Source organism: Hakea prostrata, chromosome 1 (assembly GCF_041222555.1).
Source record: "Hakea prostrata isolate BN-2017 chromosome 1, UWA_Hpros_2, whole genome shotgun sequence".
NCBI classification, from domain to species: domain Eukaryota; kingdom Viridiplantae; phylum Streptophyta; class Magnoliopsida; order Proteales; family Proteaceae; genus Hakea; species Hakea prostrata.
In genome coordinates, this window is record NC_142600.1 from 976,118 (window position 1) to 984,136 (window position 8,019).

At 37.0% G+C, this 8,019-nt stretch overlaps 1 pseudogene; it reads left to right on the forward strand.

Annotated features, from left to right (window-relative positions):
- Positions 1–757: 757 nt before the first annotated feature.
- LOC149026503 (LRR receptor kinase SERK2-like) lies at positions 758–6,506 on the forward strand (annotated as a pseudogene).
- The last annotated feature ends 1,513 nt before the right edge of the window (positions 6,507–8,019 follow it).

Consider the following 8,019-nt stretch of genomic DNA (forward strand, 5'->3'; position numbering starts at 1 on the left):
TGAAGGTAAATTCAGGGAAAATAGCCTACATACCCAATCCAACTAACTGAGGGTTTTTGCAAATGTTTAAAATTGTTCTTTGCTTCACTCTTTCTGGGTTGTGGACAAAGAGGGTAATGCTTGAACCGGGGTGCAGAATACTTCTCACTTGCACCCAGAAAATCTTGCTGTCATTTGAAGCAGAATCGTTTTGAATCATTTTGTTTTTGTCTCTCTCTTCTTCTTTTGTGTGGGGTGGGGGAGGGGAGTTGGGTTTTGAGCGTGGCTTGTGGTGATACTTTTCTTTACAGTATGTTATGGAATCATTTCTTTTATTAAATACGATTAGCTTATGAATGGATTCCTTATGCTGGTCATTCTTCATCCTTTTTAACTTTTACAATTTTTATCCTTCCCCCTATTTATGGTAGTAGAATGTGTGTTAGTAGCTATTGACCAAAAAGACTAATGTCCTCAAATTTGAGATATTCTAATCAGCATATCCAGCACAGAAAATAAATACTAAACGAGCTACTTTTTTTTCCCCTGAAATATATGGGGCAACTTGTTCATTTTCCTGCTGTTCTCTGAAAATATATTATGCAGTTGCATTTGAGTGATTCCATATGAGAATTTTATTGGCTAAGTTTATATTACTGCAGAATTATTTTGGATGGAAGGTCTGTCATCTGATGTCGGCTTGTTTTTACAGAATAGAGCTTAATCTGGAGCATGGTAGTGTTTCATTAGTTCTTTGTGGTGATCATTGCAAGTGACATCTCTAAAGATGGGTTCGATTTATGCTGTTCTCATGTTTATTTCTCTGCATCCTTTTGTGGCCTCTGACTATCAAGGTACAAGTAGCTGTTTTGCTAGACGTATTACCATGTCAAAGATGATTAAGTCCAAGTAGTTGTTGTTTTTTAAGAGTAGAAAATTCATTCTGTTTTATTCTGTTACTTAGTAATCGTGAGTTCACAGTGGGATCTTTTGTTGTTGTTTTGGATTATTTAAACTTGGTTGTATTCAGTAAAGTGTGCAACATTTTGAAGTTCTTCAATACTCTGTTTTATGCTTCCTATACTCTGTTTATTTTATTTTTCTGTTGTGCTTAGTGAGCTCTTAACAGGGTTCGTAACAATAATGTCATTATTATGTAAGCAAAAGAAGAGCATTCAATTGGATGCCTTTCTGCTGTGACTTTTACCAGACTTATTATTCTATAACCTCCATGCAATGGGAACATCATTTGAAAAAGGAACAGTCGCTCTTGGACATCGCTTCAGTTTCTTTTCTGTTGCTTATTGTCTCTGGGGCTCAGATGTAAAATGATTGATCTTAAATTTTGGTTCAAGAGCTGTGCTTTGAAGACTTCTTTGATTGCTCCTAAATTGTGATTCAGGAGATGCACTCTTTGCTTTGAGGACTTCACTAAATGCTCAGCCTTCTCAGCTCTCTGATTGGAACAGATTCCAAGTTAGTCCATGTGCTTGGTCCAGTGTTGAGTGTGACTCAATTAATGTCAATGTCATTTCCGTGTAAGTTATCCATTGGTGTTTTTTCAGATAAATTTGTAGTTTGATGTACCCTGTTGATCATTTTCATACATTACCATCCCCCATATATTTATGCATTCAATTATTTAACCTGAATATCTTTATCTTGTGTCTACAGTCTAATATGTTTTTTGTTTTTACTTCTCTACTTGTTTGCAGAGCATTGGCGTCCTCTGGATTTTCTGGAACCTTGTCTCCTAGAATTGGAGATTTGAAGAGTCTTCTTAGCCTGTACGTATAAGGATGATCTAATTTTCATTTTCACATGAGAAAAAAGTAGTGAAAAAAAATAGAAATATGGCCAAGGCAAAATAACCTCAAATCTCTGAAGCCTTTAATTTTAACCAGACTGTAACTTGATTTGATTCCGTTCTTTTAGTTGAGAGTTGAGAGTTGCTGGCCGGGTTTACCTTGAACGCAACAGAAGGTGAAGGAAGGCAAAGGCCTTAAGTAAAATGAAACATGACTTTTAGTTTTATTTTTCCAGGGCTGATCATGACCAAGCAAAATATCTCTAGTCAAGCTTCTTGTGGTTTCTTGGGTTTGATTTAGGCTATTTATCTATGGGCAGATGGAGGGAGGCCTTTGTGTTTGAGGACTTGACACGCACGTCACTCTTGATATTTTTGCACCAAGAAAGTGCTAAAGAACTATGGAAATGCCACTATATTTTACGTTAGATTGCAATAATTTTATGAAATTTCATGCTGGTGTTTGCCATTTTCCTTCCCATTTAGGACTGAAATTTGACTGGTGAGTTGGGTGTTAATTTTTCTCTCAAAGTCACATACTTAAGCCAATTCATATGTACTAGTATGTCTCCCATGTTGACAGTAGGGTAAACTATTTACCTGCATGATTTTGTTGAAAAGATTTTCTCCATACACATCGGTATGTTTCAAGTGGGTTTCAAGAAAGCCAAGACCTCAATTTGAGCCCACTCAGAGTTATACTGGATTTGGATTTCTCAACCTGTAGTCTATCACAAATCACAAATCACAAACACGGGCTGCCTGTGTGTATGTATGCATGGAATTTCTTTAGAATGCGGTTTGTATGTATGTGGCCACTTCTAAGTTTCACTAGCAGTTCGTTGTGAGTTGCGACAATGAAAAATTGAATCTTTGATAATTGCATTTGCATAAATGCATCATCTTGGAGTAGTAAATCCAACATCTTAAATTTGCGTTCATAAAGATTTTTTCTCACTCTTTCCGAGTTACTAGTTATACATCATCGCTTACTTCTCAGATGTATTAATCATGCAGTTCATTGCAAGATAATGGCATAACTGGTGAGATACCAGAAGAAATTGGAAATTTATCAAATTTGAAAAGCTTGAAATTGGGAAACAATCATTTGACTGGACAAATTCCATCTTCCCTTGGCAATCTTAAAAAGCTTGAGTTCTTGTGAGTTTCAGTTTTTGTGTTTTTTGAGTTCTTTCCTGGAATTGTTGAAAGTTCTATATTAGGCTGTTTCTAATTTAAAATTTGCTCTGTCCTGGATTACGTTGCAGGCTTTTGAGCCAAAACAATCTCAGTGGAAGTATCCCTAAGTCAATTGTGGGTCTTCCAAAAACAATCAACCTGTAAGTGATCTTATCATTTTTCTCTTCTCCTTTGTATAAAGGATCTTGCACTTATGTCGTGATTTAAATTTTTGGAAAAATGGAAGATGGGGAGGGGACTTAATTCATGGAACTGTTAATTTGTGTGCTCTGGTTGTGAACTTATTAGTTGTTTGTTAGACATCTTTATGAAATATCTAACAGTTTGAAATGGAGACTTGTTTACAGACAGCTGGATTACAATGATCTTAGTGGTCAGGTTCCTGAGCAGTTATTTGAAGTTCAAACATACAAGTATGTATCTTTTATGAAATAACTCATAATGCAGGCAGTAAGCGTATTACATTTGATACCTATTCATATCACCTTGATTGTTTTTTTTTTCTTCTCTCGTTTTCATGCCATATTACATTTGATACCTATTCATATCACCTTGATTGTTTTTTTTTTCTTCTCTCGTTTTCATGCCATATTAACACATTCTTGAATTTTATATTTTAGTTTTACAGGAAACCATTTGAAATGTGGTGTAAATTTCTCACATTCTTGTGATTCTGGCAGTTATAATAAGGGTAATGAGATTTGTTGTTATAGAAATGCATTTTTAAATTATTCTTTATTAAAGGAGGGTTTTTTGAATATGTTACCTGTTATAGTCTTTTTGCCCCTCTTCAATGATTGGCACTTGGTACATCTCATCCCCACATATCTTTCTTTTTTTATAGATGCATCCAAGAAGCTAGAGCTTGGAATCACGTTTGGAATTATTGGAGCAGTGATAGGTCTCCTCCTCCTCTTTGGGGGCTTTGTGTGGAAGAATAGACATAAAACGAACAGACGCGATGTTTATGTTGATGTTTCAGGTAACGAACAGACGCGATGTTTATGTTGATGTTTCAGGTTTATTACTAATTTTTAGTTTGATAGAGTCAATGTTTAGACAAGTATCCATTGATACATTTGATGCATTATGCATCAAACAATTTTCTTTTCTTTTTTTTGGCTGTTATGTTTACTGTCTTGTGTTCCCAAATATGATTATGTGACTGTATATTTAATGTATAGTCCAATAGATCAGCCGGATGATGGTTTGTCTCAGGTAACCATTCTTGATGATAGTTTTTGTCAAAGATTGAGCCATTATTTTTTCCACTGAAGTAGAAAAGAGAACCCAGTAGCTATAGGTCAGTAGGATGTATAGACAAGTAATCAAGGAATTGTTTCCAGCATAGTTGTCAATGTGTCGCTTAGGCACTGCATAGGTGCCCAAGCTGATTTATAGGGGCCTAAGTGACTTGTCACCCTCTTTGTAGCATGCGTTGCACTAGTTTAATTGATATCAGACCAGATTTTGGCACTCAGTTTATTGGTTTAAATGCCAAATATTATTTACACAAATGTTATTTAATTTGATAATTCATTGATTTAAGATATTATTCATAATAAGAAAATATTCCCTCTTTGAATCCAATAAAAGTATTTGAAAAAAAGAAGTTTCAAAGATATTAAGAGAATTATTCCCCAGGTATGGTGTATTTATGTTTGAAAGAGGAAGGGGGGTGTATGCTTAGACCACCATAACCACCTTGATACTGCCTTGGTGGATGCCTACAGCTTAAACACTTTATATTGCCTTGGCACCATGACAACTATGGTCTCTAGTCTTGATTATCACTGATAGGTCCAAATTTGTGTCATAGTGTTGGACATTTTTTCTTAATAGATTAGCTACAAAGAATCTGTATGAAAAATACTCATGCAGTTATTTTTCTTGTGGGATACTCAGGGGAAGATTACCAACAAATTGAACTTGGTCAATTGAAAAGGTTTGCATGGAGAGAACTTCAACTGGCTACGGACAACTTCAGTGAGACAAATGTGCTTGGACGAGGTGGTTTTGGAAAAGTATACAAGGGGGTACTTCCTGATAATACGAGGATTGCAGTGAAGCGGTTTTCTGATTGTGCTAATCAAGGGGGAGAGGCAACTTTTCGATGTGAAGTTGTGATGATAAGTGTAGCTGTTCACAGAAATATTTTACGGCTTATTGGGTTCTGTACGATCCCATCAGAACGGCTTCTAGTTTATCCATTTATGCAGAACCTAAGTGTTGCCTATCGATTACGAGGTATGTGATTTTTGTTAATTGTGTGGATTTTATTTGTTGATACTTGAGCTGTTTCCAGAAGTATTGCTTTATTTCACCCTGTTGAATGCCTGGTTGGTATTCTAAATGTGTTGGATAATGTTGGGCGAGGCCTCCAATTGGAATCATAGTAGTCAAGGTGTCACAATGCCTGGGCATTGATTAGGGGCCCTAATAAATTTCTAATCATTCTTCAATTGCTTATGAGTCTCAACCTTTTGTTTACAAATTTCCAATAGCACTAACATAGCTGAAACTAATGCAGAGCTTAAGCCTGGGGAGCCGGTTTTAGATTGGCCCACAAGAAGAAGAGTGGCTCTAGGGACAGCTCGAGGGTTAGAGTACCTCCATGTATTCTGCAATCCCAAAATTATTCATCGTGATGTTAAGGCTGCTAATGTATTACTTGATGAAGATTTTGAAGCTGTGGTTGGGGACTTTGGCCTGGCAAAGTTGGTGGATGTGCAAAAGACTAGTGTGACAACTAAAGTTCGTGGGACCATGGGCCACATAGCACCTGAATACTTCTCCACTGGAAGGGCATCTGAGAGGACCGATGTTTATGGTTATGGTATTATGCTTCTAGAACTTGTAACAGGTCAGCGTGCAATTGATTGTTCTCGATTGGAAGATGATTTATTGCTCGATTATGTGAGTTTACTCAACACGCAGCTTCAATATGTTAGACACATTTATAATTTCCTCGGCAAGTATTCTAAGTATGATCTGAATATGTATAGATGGTGGTGTGCATAAGTAGGAACTTAGGTTCTGATGTTTCATTATTTTGATTACAGAAAACTAGGCAATCAACGACCTTAGCATTCGTTTTGCCTGATTCAGAGTTCACATTTTGCATCCTCTGTCAATCCATATGTGCTGATAAAAACGTTGAAATTCATTTTTTCCTGGATTGTTCAGTTACAAGTTTGCTGCTTGTGAAGGTTAAGAAGCTGGAACGGCAGAAACAGTTGGATGCTATTGTAGACCGCAACCTAGACAGGAACTCTGATAGCCAAGAGGTGGAGGAGATGATTCAAGTTGCCTTGCTTTGTACTCAAGCATCACCTCAGGATCGACCAACAATGTCAGAGGTGGTACGGATGCTGGAAGGGGAAGGTTTAACTGAGAGATGGGAAAAGTGGCTCCAAGTTGAAGATTCTCATAGACAAAACGAACGAGAGGAGGTTATGACTGGGGGAAGATTTGATACACAAGCTGGAAGCATGCAGTTGAGTTATCTGGAGGCAGATGAGGGAGTAGGTTGAACTTTATTTTCTTCAGGGAAAGGAATTGCCATGTTGCTAGTTGAAGTGGTCGTGTTGGTCTGCGTGCCACTCTTTTGGTAAATGCAGGAAATAGCATCATTCATGTAAATTGAAGCCCTTGCAATGGCAGGAAAAAAGAAGATTATAATGCAAGAAAGAATACGTACAAGTGCTTCAATTGACATTGCTTCTAACAGTATGTTTGCTCTGTGTAGCTTCGTGAATAATTCTTCAGAAACTTGGTTCCAAAAGAGATACGTAATGAAGTTTATTTTTTAATTGATCGCAAATTGTACTAGACATCAATGCCTAATCGTTTTCCTTTTATCAATCGTTAGTCCTCTGTACAATGTGATCTTTAGTTTTCGCAAAACCTACTCATTTACCACCTTCCCCTCTCTCCTACCTTCATACCTGCCATTTGCACCATTCGCTTTCTGTAAGTTGCACCCCACTTCTTTCTTTCCATAGCCTCTTCTTGCAGTTGACTCTGGCTCCTTACCACTTCATGAGTGCCACACTTGGGAGAGCAATCAAGTTTTTCCTTTCGCATGCATGATGAGCAAGTTGCATCAGCCAATCATCTAATGCTGAGAAATTTGTCCATTAAATTCACTCCATGATGATGCTTTAAAAGAAGTCTTATGCGCTCCTTTACCGACGTGCAACCTTTAAAAGAAGAGTTAGAATTTCGTCTGAGAGAGAATTCTTCCACACTCTAATTCGTGAATGGAAGATGTATATTAATATTATTTGAATTACAATTCGAATATTTGAATTATAACTTGTTTACAATCAGACTCTATAACTTGTTGATACTTTAACCATATTCAAACTCTTCTTGATCGGTTGGAGATAAGATCAATCGAGGATAGAGTTAGTTATGGTGGATTTGAATTTGAATTTGAATTCAGAGACTTATTCTTTACACTCCCCCACAAGGTTATTGGTTGGGAATAGACAGTGAGTTTGGATTTTAAAATTTGGAATCACGGAGCAGATAAGCCATTGGTGAGAATCGGATTGAAAGATTTTTTGTGGTGACTTTTTCATGAACAAAATGATAGTCAATCTCAATATGTTTGGTTCGTGCATGAAATACTGGATTAATTAGCAGCAAGGTAAGTAGCTCCAATATTATCGTAGTATAGAATTGGTGCAGAAGTAACAACCTCAAGTTTACGCAGTAGCTTACATAACCATATCAACTCAGCGGTAGCATTAGCAACTCCCTTGTACTCAGATTCTATAGAGGAGTGGGCCACAGTGGGTTGTTTCTTGGAACTCCAAGAAATCAAGTTAAGGCCCAAGTAGACACAGTTGCCACTTGTAGATTGTCAATCAGTAGTTGAACCGGCCCAGTTCGTGTCACTAAAGGCAGTGAGAGAAAGATTAGTTGTGGGCCGAAATAATCCCATGCGATGGGGTCTCTTTTAGATAACAAAGAATTCATTTAATTGCAATGCAATCATCAATTGAAGGGCGATGCATATATTAACA